The sequence below is a fragment of the Haliaeetus albicilla genome, chromosome 13 (assembly GCF_947461875.1).
Source record: "Haliaeetus albicilla chromosome 13, bHalAlb1.1, whole genome shotgun sequence".
Classification (NCBI taxonomy): Eukaryota; Metazoa; Chordata; class Aves; order Accipitriformes; family Accipitridae; genus Haliaeetus; species Haliaeetus albicilla.
Genome location: NC_091495.1, coordinates 4,719,946 through 4,735,073, shown reverse-complemented (window position 1 = coordinate 4,735,073; position 15,128 = coordinate 4,719,946). Strand labels below are relative to the sequence as shown.

General features: G+C 41.7%; 1 long non-coding RNA gene across 2 annotated transcripts; it reads left to right on the top strand.

The window, feature by feature from the left end:
• The first annotated feature begins 99 nt into the window (after nt 1-99).
• LOC138688524 (uncharacterized) lies at nt 100-7,560 on the top strand. Of its 2 annotated transcripts, XR_011327380.1 has the most exons (3): nt 100-1,016; nt 3,340-3,442; nt 4,154-7,560. It is a non-coding gene; the product is annotated as an uncharacterized lncRNA (long non-coding RNA). The 2 variants fall into 2 exon arrangements; XR_011327379.1 differs by lacking the exon at nt 4,154-7,560 and having other exon boundaries at nt 1,592-3,442.
• The last annotated feature ends 7,568 nt before the right edge of the window (nt 7,561-15,128 follow it).

The following is a 15,128-nucleotide window of genomic DNA, read 5'->3' as shown; positions in this document are numbered from 1 at the left end:
CTTCCCACACAGCCGGCCGGCGGCGGCGCGGCCAATCCCCGCGCCGCTTCTATGGGGAGCGGGGTGGGGAGGGGCGGGCGAGCGAGCGAGCGGCGCGGCGCGGGGTGGGGTGGGGTGGCGGAGCAGGATATAAGGGTCGGGGCCGGGCCCCGCGCGGGGGGGGGGGGTGGCGGCCGCGCGGGGGCCGGGCCGCGCGGTAATGGCGGCCGCCGCCGCCATCGCCGTCTTCTTGAGGTAGAGGGTGCGGGAGCCGGCCGCAGGCGCGGGGCCTGGCAGGCCCGCGTCTGCGCCGGCCGGCCCGTTCCGTCCTACCGGATCCGCCTGAAGGCCGGTGGGCCAGGGCAGAGTGGGCGGGCGGGCCGGTGGGAGGGCAGCCCGCGCTGTGAGGGCAGCCCCGGGCGTCTTGTCACCGGCCGGCCCGCACCCACGGGTGGCCGCCGGGCCCTCCGCGGAGCCTGCCCGCGGGTGAGGCAGCAGGAGGGGGAGTGCGGAGGGGCCGGAGCGCCCTCCGCTGAGGCCGTGGGTGACAGGGGAGGGAGGGAGGCTGCCGCCGAGTGTGCCTTGTTGTGTGTGCTGTGTGTCTTGGTAACCCTGCCTTGGGTGTGGGCTCAGCCGCGGTGCGGCTTGGGCTGGGGGTGCCGTCTGGGTCCGGTTTCCACGGACCGGCTTGCTTCTTTCCTGACTGGTTGGTAACAACTTTTTCACGGGGGGGATTAGATCTGTTCCTTGGTCAGCGTGGACACCCGCGTTTGCATTGCCTTCCGCTAATACAACAGTATGCTGTTTATCTTGGGCTGGCAGTTTAGACAGCGTGTGAGGCTTCTCCTGCTTTATCATATTGATCACGTTGGTGCTCAGCCGGTGGCCTGAGAGGAGAAAAAAAAAAAGAAATTAGTTGTGCTTTTTTTTTTTCTTTTCAGAAATCACTTAATAAAATGGATGGCAAAATCCAAGCAGTAAGGAAGATATCTTCTCTTTGCAGGGTCGCTCAGGAGTCTGCTTCTAATGCTGCAAAGGTGGGTTTGTGTGTAGTCCTACTTAAACTAAGCACTTGGAGTCTGCGGAACCAGGGCCCTTGTCAGTGCCTGAAAAACAAAAGTGTGTTATCTGGTATAAAATGTAAATAAATGGTTGTAATTAAAAACTCATTAGGCAGGAGCTTGTTCAAAGCTGACAAATGAAGGTATAAAGTAACTTTAGGAAATGACAGCTTTAAAAAAAAAAAGCTTTAAAAATATTTATACTTGTGCTTCTAAAGTAAAGTGAAAATTGTACTTTTAAGTTCGTATCAGACCAAAAATCATTGCCGTAGCTGTTAAGGAGCATTTCTTAGACTTAGCATTTTGTTGCCTTGAGGAATGACTGGAGAAACAGTGAAGGATTGTTTTCCATGCCTGAAACGTAATTCTTGCCACCTTCTCTAATAGTAGGGGAAGAAATAATAAAGTTAAGCTCTTGTGGAAAGAACTTCATAGGGAAAGAGAATAAATGTTTCTGTCATAACTATTACCAGGCTAGTGTACTAAACATTCAGTAGAGCTACACAATTACATGTACATTTCATAAAAAATATTTTTTCTTCTGATGGCAGCATTGTGAAAATGTGCTTTAACTTTTGAATGGGAAGAATGACTGTACCCAAGAACTGTGCCGAGCTTGCTGTGACATGATTAAAGATTTTCACGTCATTAAAAACCTATAATCTTTAAAATGCAGTATTTTAGTAGTTTAACTGCATTTCTGTTCAACTGTTCTAGTTGTGCTCTCTTCACCAAGACCTAGCCAATGAATTCTTAGTGTTGCAGGGTTACCTGAAATGGCTCAATATTGGTGTACTCCAAACTTCTAGTACTCTAAATCTTTGAAAACCTGTTCAAGGGCCAAGATGGATGACAAACTAGTTTTAACCTAAAGCATATAAGAATCTAAAGCTTCTGATATTAGAATAAAACTTTATTAAAAACTTGACTCAGAGCAGGCCTTAGACTTTCTTAAAAAGTCTTGAACTAGATTGAAAACAAATGATCTCTTGGCTTAAAACCCACTTTTTGTAATTGGCTTCTTAAGGTGGTAACTTGTGTTAGGGATGTGATGGTGGGAGTCTGGCAAAACTTAGTGTAAATGGGAAGAATGTGAGTCTGTGTATAAGCAGTTCCAATATGTGGTCTCACTGACTTAGCCAAAATGCACTGAGAGCAGCCTACAGAAGGTTATGCAGAAGCTCATGAAAAATGCTCTGAGTTGATAGAATGAGAACCTCATGTACTGAGTAAGAGAAACTTGATGAAGTTACTAAATAAATTACTGGTGCAAAAAGTGATACCTGTAAGCATTAATTGGTAGCCTACAAGGCATGGGGTAGAGAAGTAGTTAACAGTACTCCTGTCTGATACTCTAGGCTGTGCTTTAGAAGACCAGACATTAGAAAACCTGAGAACTCATCAAAACAGTTTTGACTAGAACTCTGTATCTCTTCTCATAACAAAATTAAATCTACCGTGTCCGATTGGTGACAACTGGGACTTGGTCATCATAACTTCGGTTTTGTAGGTCAATCTTTGAAATGTTATACTTGGCCATCCTGTGTCTCCATTGTTGCTGTATAGCCTCTGAGAGAAAAAACACTCTTCTGTGCCAATGAAAGATGAAAATGCCATTGAAAGTCCAAAATAATATTAAGGCTTCATTGTATTGACCGCTGTGGAGGTGCTTTAAGCCATCCTGTGTGATGTGCTAATAAACCATTCCTGAATGTGGGTGCAATTTATACTGGCAAGATAATTTTGCCTCTGTCAAGACAGCTCTTTCTTTATTTAAATTGGGAAGAGAGGGAATGAAAAGTGGAACTAAACTATACTGTGATTTTTTTCATAACTGTCTACGATATAAATGCTTGCTAGACTGGTTATGTTGGCCACAAATCACCTTTTGGTGACCCACGAACAACTTCACACTATGAACAGAAAGGCATAGGGCCGGGGTGAAGAGTTTACTTGGATGGTTTACAGCATAAGTAATTTGGGCAGAGTTGTCAAGTGCTAGCTCATCATATGAGACTATCGTCTGAGCTGCACTGCATTTCCAATGTATATGTATTTAAACATTAATGATATTTGGTTCTCTGTATGTACATGAAGAGTTGGTTGCTGCTTTGAAGAGATTACCTTCCTGCATGGAGGAAGGCATGCCACAGAGTGCTTAGTGATAATAACAGTAACTTCTTTATTATGTGTTAACATAGAATAGTTAGAGCTTTGTAGCTAATGAGGCAGCTTCATAGAAAGAAGTAGTGCAAGTTGTAGTGAAGGAAATACTGATAAAGGGCTTCCTATTTGTTAGGATGATGTGCAGAGACAGAAGAGCAACTTTGATTCAGCTGACTTGCTCAAAAGTGAACATGGCAGTTAAAACAACTTGAAGATCTGACCAAGATAATAGAACAGTTAAGTATTTCTTTTCTAGAATCTCAGTAGAGGATAGATGAGAGACTAGAGATGGTGGGGCCACAGAATAAGCAGGATTGGGAAATGGGTGTGGGGCGGTGTAAACTGTTAAGTCAGCAAGGCTGATTCAGCCCAGGGTGATCTGCAGGAATCACCACTATTTTATTCCCTTTAATGTACACATCTACTAGCAACCTGAAAAACCTTGCTTCAGAGACTGTTAGAAATGCTTTGAATGTGGGACAAATTCATGTAAGTCGCTACAGTCCTCACTTGCCCTGAGGATGTGAGTATTGCTTTAAGTTGATCAAAACAAGCCTAGGATAGTAGATTTCAGTGAATGGTGATCTGTGGATTACTTCTAAGGGGTTCACAAAAGATAAGAACAGCCTTCAACTTGTATATGATGGCCTAAAGCTCTGTTTAAAAATTGTTCAGAAATTGCAAATTGAAGAAAAAACACTGAATTCCTGGCTTGCAATTAAGTGGAAAATGCACAGTATTCTCACTAGCTTTTGCTTCGTAATATTTGTGAGAGAACAGGAAATATTTTGAGAGCACTATTGCAGTTTGTTACACAAAGCTCACTGCAGACCCTTTAGCTACAGCTTGTGGATTTGAACAAGAAATACAAGTCAGTTTTTATCATGCTTTTTAATTGCTTCAAGTGGCTTTGCAAAGGAGCCACATGTCTCTTCTTCTCCTTACAGATGAAAGTGAAGCAAAAAGGGCTGAAAGGACTTGCCCAGGAGCATTTATAGGCTATTAACAGGGCCAGGAATAGAAGCCAGGGTACAGGAGTCCTTATCTAAGGCTTTCTCCACAGTGTCACATTACTGCTTTCAGAAGCATAAGACTTTTGCCTATTATTTCTAACCATCTCATAAGCTGTTAATATATCCCTGGACTAAAAATACTGCATTGAAGATTTGGGACTGACCCAGTGTGGACTACTGACTTTAAATTCTTTAAACCTAGAGGGTTGTTTCTCACAAGCTTGGAAGAAGTGAGCCTTTCAGAAATAGTTAGCAATACCTAGAACTGGTTGAACCTGCTTGCTCTGCAGTTCAAAAATACTAATGCCATTTTGTTGCAATTTTCTGACCCTCAGTTCTTCCTAGTTGTGTTTTACATCCGACCTAATGCAGCTAAATCTTCCCACTCTACAGAAAAAGACTCTTAAATCTCCACTTCATTTACCTGGAATCCGCGTCTCCTGAAATCTAGCGTGATGTTGGCTGACCTTAGTGGGTTGTCTTCTGGGTGAATGTCTGTGGCTGGGATGTTTTCTGTTGCTGTACCAACCTGGCTTCTGCAGAAAGAATAATGACCTCGGGGTGGGGAGATGTGTGTTGTTTCCTATAAGCTTACATGACTGTTTCAACATGTTTATCTAACACGTTAATTTCGATTCTGCCCTAACAAAACCTCTCTAGAAGCCTGAATGGTACTTCAGTTCTCATTAATTTTTTTAATAAAAATAACTGCTGAAAAAAGTCCTGGAGGGATGGTGTCTGAATTTTAAAGCATTATTGGCTCTCCTGATAGAAATCTCATAACCAGGTAGATACGTACATGTCACCTGCCTGCTGGATTTTTTGGGAGTATTTTCAGGGGAGGGAGGGGGAGTATGAAGCTCTTTCATCTGAGGGGTGCCAGCTGATGGGAAAAGCACCCAGTTTTATATCGTTAGGTCACTAGCAAGGAGGGAGGCATGGAGTAGGGGGGGTGGTCCTGTGGGCTGCTACCACAGAGCTCTGGGTGCTGGCCTCTGTCAGGGCTGTCAGACAGGGACTGACGCATTGGCCCCTGAGAGTCAGAAGCAGGCTTGCAGTGGGGCTCAGTACCATGCTTGCTTGTGCAGCTTGATGCGCTGTATATGGGAGCATGTGGGAAATGGGGTCAATAGCTACCTTTGTGTCAATGAAATATTGAGAAAATGGTATGTTCAATCCCGGCTATAAATCAGGAGTGTAAAAGGTCTGGAGCTCAGAGTGAAAGGAGCAACAGCTTCTACTAGAGATGAAACCTGAATGACAATTTTAAGGTAGCATTGGGGCAGAGATGTCACTGTGCAGACTAGCTTACAGTCAATGACAGGAATTTATGCTGAGGAGGTAGAGTGGATGACATGTGTTGCATGTGAAGGTGGAACTGTCTTGAGCATCACATCTATGTTTTCAGCCTTGTTTTCCCAGTGACACCCACTGCCCTCCACTGAAGTTCCCAAGCTTGGTCCTCTGGATTGTACTGAATTCAGATGTTTCAGATAGTCTGAACTGCTACAAAGGTTCATTGCTCAAATAAAGATACATTGGGTATAAATCACATAATTTTATGGGTGACCTGTCAAAATAGCATGATTCCCCTGAATGATCTGTATAGACACCATATAATACTGAGATAGATAATATTTTGACTCAGTGGTTGTCATTCATTCAAGGTGTGCTTCTCACTACTCCTTTTCAAACATACATGTACAGAGATAAAAAAGCATGGGCTACACCATATACTTGTAGTTCGTCTCAAGTTAGTGGCTTAGATTTAAGAAATTTCCCTAGATCTTGGAGTTAGTTTCTAGTTTCAGATTTGTCTTGGACTTGCTTTTATTTCTTGGAGTCTACTTTTGTTTTGCTCATTGCATCAACAATGTGTCCATATGACAAGTTTTGTCTTTAGAGCTGGGGTTTCCTGCCCCCAAATATGGCCAGTATATCTGTTGTTTATATTGCCTTGGAGAGGATACAGACTGAACAACTCTTTCAGCATAATGAATTGAGTCAGAGTCAGGGCCCAAAGAAGAAAGGGTTACAAGAAGTACCTCCAATACCACCAACTGGAAAAATCAATCATTTTATACCAAGAGGCTGGAGTTGTATGAGGGCCTGCCTCCAGATTTAGACCTACCAAAGAAAAAATAAGCTGCTTTAGGGAAGATTTTGCTAGTTTGGGGGATAGTTCTTCCCCCCCAGATCTCTCAGTGGCGTTCTCAGCTCCCCATTTTTACAAAGCACTTGTGCTCCCTGGTGCTTATCCAAGACAGGCCTAGAGTGGCAGGAGCAGTTAAGGACACTTTGCTTCACCTCCGTTATGAGCAGCTAAATCTGAAATGAGTACCAGAAATTCCAGTCTTTGTTTTCAATGTGTCAAACTGTTGGCGGCGTTGTAGAGCATCCAAAGGGTGCTTCTTGAATGGGATTCAGTATCTCCATGCAGAGGAGGCTCAGCAGTGAGAAGTGGTACTTTTCGGTCCTGGAGACAAGAAACTGAAAGTGTCTGTAGTCTTGCCATAAGCACGGGAATACATGTGGTACAATTAACCTTCACTTCAAATCTTAAGAGCAGGTGGGTGTGGGTGCTGTTGCTGTTATCTGACAATTTTACCCTACCAACAACTGATCTTGTTTACTGGTAGGAACAAGTTCTTCATGCTAAAGAGGGAGAATATGAGGAAGTTTTTCACTTTGCTGCCTGGTAGACCAATGCCATTTTAAATGTCTTGCTCCAAAACTATCCTTTTCTACAGAGGTGTTCTTCAAATATAGAAAGGTTGTGAAATTAATTCCCATTAACCCAATCAGGGAGGGGGGCAGGGGGAAAAGGTGTAGCATGTCAGATGTGTATGTCTTGCCAGTTTGCTCCTTGTCCTGGTTTTGGCTGGGATAGAGTTAATTTTCTTCCTAGTAGCTGGTACAGTGTTACATTTTAGGTTTAGTATGACAATAATGTTGATAACCAATGTTTTCAGTTGTTGCTAAGTAGTGTTTATACTAAGTCCAGGATTTTTCTGCTTCTCATGTCAAAGCAGCAAGAAGGCTGGAGGGGCACAAGAAGTTGGGAGGGGACACAGCCAGGACAGCTGACCCAAACTGGCCAAAGGGGTATTCCATACCATGTGACATCGTGCCCAGTATATAAACTGGGGGGAGTTGGCTGGGGGGGACGGATCGCTGCTCAGGAGCTAACTGAGCATCGATTGGTGAGCGGTGAGCAATTGCATTGTGCATCACTTGTTTTGTGTATTCCAATCCTTTATTAGTATTGTAATTTCATTATTGTTATAATCATTATTATTGTCTTCCTTTCTGTCCTATTAAACTGTTCTTATCTCAATCATGAGGTTTACTTTTTTTTTCGTGATTCTCTCCCCCATCCCACAGGGTGTGGGGGAAGTGAGCAAGTGGCTGCATGGTGCTTAGTTGCTGGCTGGGGTTAAACCATGATACTCTTTCTCTGTGTTGGGCAGCTAGAAAAGAGGAGTCTAGGTCCTTTTTATCCATCTCGCAGTCTCATTGGGTCTCTCAGTCATGGCTTGTCTGATGAGTGGGGGCAAAAGGTTTAGTTATACTTGTGACCGAAAGATATTTCTCCAGAAAGGGTTTTTGAATGTCCTGAAGAGCGTTTTGCGGTTAGGGTCTAAAGCATCATTGCCATTAAGAAGCAATCATGCTCTTCACAGGCATCTTTTTGCTGCCCCTACCCTGTCCCCTGTTCTGTCAACTAGCATTTATGCAGCAGCAGCACAGCTAGGCAGATCAAGGAGGTAATCTGAGTGAAAACTAATCCAGCTGAAAGCACAGCTATTTTTCAGGCACATGTGCAAATGTTAGTGCAGAGAAGTGGTGGGAAAAGATGGCCCCTATGTGGTGAGGGAAGCTTGCATACAGATTGGCTTACTGTGATCCTGGAAGCATGCCTTTAGCATTTCCCTGGGCCTTTGGGTGAATGTCATCTTTAATTAGGTATGTTTTACTGGAACACTCTCAGACATAGCTGCTCTGCTGTAGGATCTGTTTGGGCTGCTGATGAAGCACCACATTATGTTTCTTGATTGAGCTATCCATTTAAGCAGGTGGCAGCATGGACTTAAAAGATGACCAACTTGGGATCACACAGTGAGTATAGCCTTTAAGCTACATAATGACTTTAAGCAGTTCATTTCTCTTCATTGCCACGTGGTGGTGATGGTGGTGGTTGCCTTCCAGGAGCTTTGGACTTCCACTGCTGAGGGCAAGTGGCAGATAAGTTGGCAGGGAGTGTCTTACAGGTCAGTACCTACGGATGACTTTCTCCAGTGCTGCATGGCTTTTCCAGTTACCCACATGGTGGGGACATTTTTCCTCCTATTTGTACTCCATTTTACATGTAAACATTCCTACACCTAAGCAGGGTCAGCTAATCAACAACATATAGTATTTTGCTAAGGATAACTGACAAAATACAATAGATTTTCAGGGTACCATGCTGCAAGTATCTCCTTTGAATCATTGCTTAGCTGTCACCCCAGGTTATTCTAGATCTAGAAGGTTTCCCTACCCCATCTTTATCACATCAGTCAAAGCCTTGGTTGTGATCTTTTTGTATCCCCAGTGACCCTGTTTCTCTGGTAAGATCTGAACTCTGTCCTCTTGTCCTCAGTAGGTCAGCTCTCACTTTCTCCAGACATACCATTCTCGATGCCTTTCACTATGGCATTGCTGGCTGAAGCGTAGTGTTTTAATCTCTGTCCCTCTTGAGACTCCAGGACTTTGAGTAAAGGCTATTTTGTGTGGAATATTGATCTGTTTCACTTTCAGGGTGACAATCTCTGTAACGAGTCTTGAATGTTTATTTGCCACTAACTAGCTAATCTGGAGATGATGGGTGTTTATGCTTGCCGGGGTGAGTGGTGGAGTGGTAGGTTGCATCTCTGGAAGACTCCAGGATTTTGCAGTGGAAGGGAACTTAGTGCTTGCATTGCTTCTTTAGCAGTGTGTGTGGTATATGCCTTATAGGTGTGTATTTTCTAGTCTTGACTATATATCACCCAGCACGTGAACATAAATACCAAAAGATACGTGACCTTTTTATTATGCAAAGGACACAAAAACAGGAATTCACCCAAATTAACTGATAAAGAATAACTGTGCTGTATATGGAAGATGCTCTGTCTCGGTTGCCTATAACTAATGTCTCAGGATCTCATCAATTTTATGCTGACAAGCAGAGATGGAGAAGAGGTCATCCCTTCAGAAGAATGTATGTGTAAATAAGATAAATAGCAGTGTAAAATCCTCTCCACTGACTATTAGTGATGAGCATCAGTGTGATCTAGGCTTTGAAGAAATTTATACAGTGTAGGTAAATGCATATTCACTGTAAGGACAGCTTACAGAACAGCCAGTTTAAGTATGTTAACTAAAGTCTCTTTTTCCTCAGCTTGTCTGTGTCCAGTACTACAAACTCAGATGTACAACTTTCAGGGACACAGTAAATCTTCTCGTTCCTCAGCTTAAATTTTTATTGTTTTCTTCACAGCAAATCAGAAGAGGAAAATGGAAAATCAAGATTATCATGTATTTTCAAGTCTCAGTTAGCCAAGATGAGACGGAAAACTTGAGTAAGACAAGACTAGTCTAATATTTTAGAGAATTTTCCTGTTAGGAATGGGATAAAGGGAAGTGATGTGTCTATGCTGCTTTGTGTATACAGGTTATTGACAGTCACTGCAAGTGCATGTTCAAGATAGGTAGACTAGCTGTTGCTCTAGAAGTTTATAAATGTTCAACCTTTATTGTTTGTTTTGTAATCTTCATTTCTTAACAGCTGATCTTTGTCTTCCTTTTTTATTGAACTGGTGATCTTACTACTGTCTGTGATTAAATGGATGACTTTGTCTTGTAACGTTACTTGGCAAAACCAGGCACGTTTTGATGTGAGTTGGGTTTTTTTAGGTTTACATCTGTGTAGATAGCATTACTTCCGTGAACAATGTTCAGTATGGACTAGCATAATATTTGTTCACAACAAAAAATGGAGTTGGGCATTTTACTTCATTTTTTTCAGTGATATGTGATGCAGAAAACAACTAGAAGAAAAGCATCAAATACAATTTTCTATATATAAACTCTGTTCCAACATGGCATTAGTTGCAGTAGTCAAATGTTGGGCAGTGCTGGGCTGTGGCAGCCCACTGCTCGCATTTTGCATAGCTCTGAACGTGTTTGGGTGGATAGGGGAGGTCCAGCTGTCACAATCATAGAGTTTCCACAGCCTGCATGAGCGTCTTGACAGCTAACTACATTCTGTTGCAAGACACTGTGTTGGACTATGTGTACGTAATATTTCCATACTCAGCCTGTGAAGTGTGGGAGAAAGAAGGTAGCAGTCTGATTTATGAGGCAAATTTTTTGGAGGTGTGGAATAGTAGTCAGTGAAGGAATGTAAAAAGATGAAGATTGGGGAATGGAATGTTTGGCATTGGTTTAATTAGAATCATCCTGTTCATCACTCATATTGTGAGATAAAAGGGGAACGATATTCATTACTATAGCACACTCAAAGAGGAAGTATTTGTGTTATAGTTAGCAAGCAATTCTAATTGACCTGCCACATACATCTGAATTTAAATACAGACTTTTTCCAACAGTATTTCCCTTATTGTAGTGTATGAGAGATACACAACTGGCATATTTATCCCTAATCTGTCTGCAATCTAATGACTTTTGTCTAAAATTCATGCTGCTATTAATTCAGTATTAAACTTAGCAATTACTCTGTCAGCCAAAAAATTAATAAAGCCCACTTAAGAAACCTTTCTCTCATGAACACAAGCCTTCTTGTGCCTCTCCCCTTAAAAAGGTAAAAAGACGGCGCTCGTATTGTGTCCTGGAAGAGCAACTGTTGTCACCAGGGAAGGAAGTCAATCAATGACTTTGAGAGCTCAGAGCTGAAGGTTCTCCTGGGTTTTGGGGGACTTTGTTCTTGCCAAGGAGGAACGAGCCATTGAACTTCTCTGCTCATCTTCTCCTAGGTGTGGTGCTGTGACATGATGAGAGAGGTATGTGCTACCCATGACTGCAGCTAGTCAGGTAGTTACCTATGCTCTGATCTCCCTTCCAGCAGTGCAAACCAACTGCAGTGACCGATGCTGTTACTTCACATGTTACTGTAAATTAGATTAGAATCTGCTGCTCCTGGATTTGTTTAATTAGCTGGCTGTATCTTTAAAATACTTTCTAGAGCATTTGGACTGTGGTGTGAAACACCCATCATATTTAAGGCTTAAACTTCACTAAATGAAGTGAAACAATCTGAGATCCTCCCACATGTCAAGGGGAAAAGTTTAAGAGGTTCAAATTCAGATAGTTCTACATTTTAAAAGTTAATAAATATCAGGATAAGTGGGTACAAGCAACCCTTTCACCCCCCAGTTGATACAAAAGACTTTTCTGACTTTACATGAATGTCTCTATGTAGACTGTAGCTTCCTCTGAACCACTTTTTTCTGGCTTCTGGCTAAAAAACATGCAAAGAGATGTTCCAGAGTAAGTACTTTGAATTACTATCAAGCTGCCAGATGTCTTACCTAAAAATAATGGTAGAGAAAAGAAAACTCTTAATCAATTGTTTTCCTTTTCTAAAATACACAGTAAGGTGGTTTTGAAATTATTTCATTCAGGTCATCAAATTCATAGAAGCTATTGTACTACAATGTAAGACATTTTAGAGAATGAAAAGTGCAGGAAGTTTGAATGATGTGTGAACACAAATTTACTCATCTTTTATATAATGCCTTCTCGAGGTGGTGACGTTTTCAGTACATTAATTGTTCATAATGAATACTCTTGCATAAAACATTTCAAAAGTAATTTTCTGAGGCCAAAGAATGACTAAAAAGTTACTCACTGAAGAGCAGTCAATAATCTGTATCCAAAAGGAGACTTACAGGATGTGAAATAAACTGACATAACAGGCAAGAAGTTTGCTTATATAAAAAAATCTGCCCCTTTACAGCTTTGATGCCCTAAAACAGAAGCCACAGAAGTGGTGTTGGTTGGTGCAGAGGTAAAATCATTATGTTCTAATCATGTGCCATTGAAGGAAAGGAAAAAAAACCAGCTTTGGGCAAAAAATCCATACCTCTTGTAGCAGAAGTCCAAGAGGCAGTCACCTCTGCTGCAGGTAATATCCAATCACTTTTGTGCTATATATTTCAGGGTGGATAATACTAATCAGTGAAGATAAGGTATGTTTAAAGAATATACTTAAATAAGGAAAATAAGTTAGTTGATCTATCAGGCTGGTTCCAGGCAGTAGATTTTAAACAGCTTGTCAAGTGTTTCTTGGCTGTTACAGCCTCGCATAAGAGCTTTTCCTCGTTCATAAAGAAAATTAATGTGAAATCAATAATGGTGTTTAAAAATTCACCAAACATTTCCCATCCAGAGAAGGTCTCATGTCAGAGTGCCACTAATGCAACAGGCAGAGTGGGAAAAACACACAGACTTGACTTTAATGGTAAACAAAAGAGAGTGCAGACGGAAAGTGCAGTGAAGAAAGATGCTTTCAGAAGCAACTAGGAGGAAGACCTGCCTGCCTCCCCCACAAGAGCAAACCTCTGAACAGAGCCACTGTGGCCATCACCTTGCAAAAGTCCTTTGCTTGAAGATGTAGAGTCTAGATGCTATGCTGACTTCTCACTGAAGGATACAAACTGGAGTGAACAGCAATAAAAAATTCATGTAATGGTGAAAACACCAACAGAAACACTGTAAAATAAGTTTCCTATAGCATGTTATAACCATATGACCTGCCAGACTTCAGACAATGAAGAGGAAACATTTGGTACTTCAGGTTGCTTCATTCTACTATCCCAGAAAACCTGGGATCATTGTGGAAATGGGAAGAAACAAGCCATGTAATTAGATTTGTTTGTTAGTTTATATTTTTAATAGAAGCACAAAGAGGAGTAATACAGTAGCACCTGGTGATCTCACGGCTGTATATGCATTTAGGCTACTTCCCTGCTGAAGAAGATGCATTGTAGTTACAAGTTGTACGAGTTAATACAACTGTAATTACCCGCAGTTGCCACATTTGATCTGTGAAAATAAATAGGATTTGTCAGTATCCCCTCTCCTCCCCCTTCCTCCCCAAAGCAATGCAGAACTGTTTTCCAACCTCTTGCACGGGGTTGTTCGGAAATAGCAGAAGGCAGCGGCAGAAGAGCAAGCCTGTAGAGTTTGGGTGCGGTGGTCTTTCCTGAAGGGCTGATTTCCTGAGTTGCCGCACCCAAGAGTGGGGTTCAGAGAGTTTGCTCAGTATTGTCATCTCCAGACACCCATGCCCACGGTCTCTCAGTGGCATTCAAACAGATTTTAAAATATGCTACTTTATTACTCATTCTAGTAATTTCTAGTTTGGGGGGTTCATGTGTCTCACACTTCACCAAGCTTTTTCTCTGAACTTCAGAGTTAGAAAGTAATTTGTCTTTTTGGGTTAAAATTCAGATTCACATGGAAGCACTTGACTCCAGAAGCTGCGGCTTCAACCAGCAGATAGATAGAAGATTCATGATAAAATTGGCAGAATTGTACTGCTCTAAGCACTTTTGGAGACATATGCTGCTTTTCCTACTCCTGGAAGTAGTCCCACAGATGTCTCATGATTATTCACTTGAGTCGTGGTTGCAGAATTGAGTTTTCGGTGTTTTGGATTCCCAGATTCCTACACTGCTTATTTACGATGTTTAAAGTGCAAATTCAAATAGACAACCTGCCTGTTTTAAAACATAGAGGATACATTTTACCAGAATGCAATGTTTTGAACTTCAACTGAAGTGCCTCTTGACTTACAACAATATTTGGTCAAAATGAGACATCTCCAGGGACAGAGAGACAACAAATGTAAAAAGAAACTGGACATGGCACACTACTATTAAAAGATTGGTGTTTTTCTTCCTCTTGCGGTTTTCAGCAGTGATATTATTGTGGTATTAGTCACTAGATGGTGCTCTCCTACATGGTCTTCTGCATTCCTGTTCCCAGGGCGTGAGTGGCCTAGGCTGCAAGTTTTCTGCTGGAGTTTCTTTTGGAAGGGAAGTGTGGGAGTTACAAAGCTAGACAGCAACATCTCTCGTCCGTTTGGACTGGAGTGAATTTTTAGACTAAAATTGCTCTAGGGAGACTGGGTATTATTTTTTGGGCTGAGATTCCTGAAATGAGAGATTGCCTGTGTGCCATTTATGGTTATCTCGGCTCCCAGGTTAAGATACCCTGTAAGAAACTTGGTAGCGCTAAGCCTGCACTTACAAGCAGTTTAACTCTGTGCTGCAAGGCTTTAATATCTAATGTATCAACAGAATAATAGTTTTTTTCCCAGGTGTGCTTTTACTGTTAAACAACTGAATTATTATATTGATTGGTATATTCTGTACCATGAACAGATGTTAGGCAACCTGAGAAAACTTACATAGTTTTCCTTCATTTGCTTTGTCTTTTTAAAATTGCATTTCAGATTCATTCCATGAGTTGTTGTTTTTTTTATAGAAAAGGAAAACAAATTCTGTCTGCAACAGTCTTCTACAGAGTTCAGAATCTTAGGTATGTCCTGAGAAGAGAGATTTAAAGATTCATTGAATCCTAGAGATGGTCTGAAAATGCTAAACATTTCTCCGTGCTTTCTCTAAATTTTCCACAAAGCTTCTGGAACATTTGAATTAACTGACTCTAAGTCAGCTCAGTTTTCAGGCAAGGAAAGTTGTTTTCTTTTTCCTCCCTTATAGTATTTTTACGAGAAGTGAGGACAAGATCAGGCAGATGGAAGGAAGAAAAAGTGTGAAGGAATTGCAACATCAAAATCTTTAAAACTGCACTATTGGTTTGAAAAATGAAAACATAATTGTGTAGCTTCTGCATCTAAATT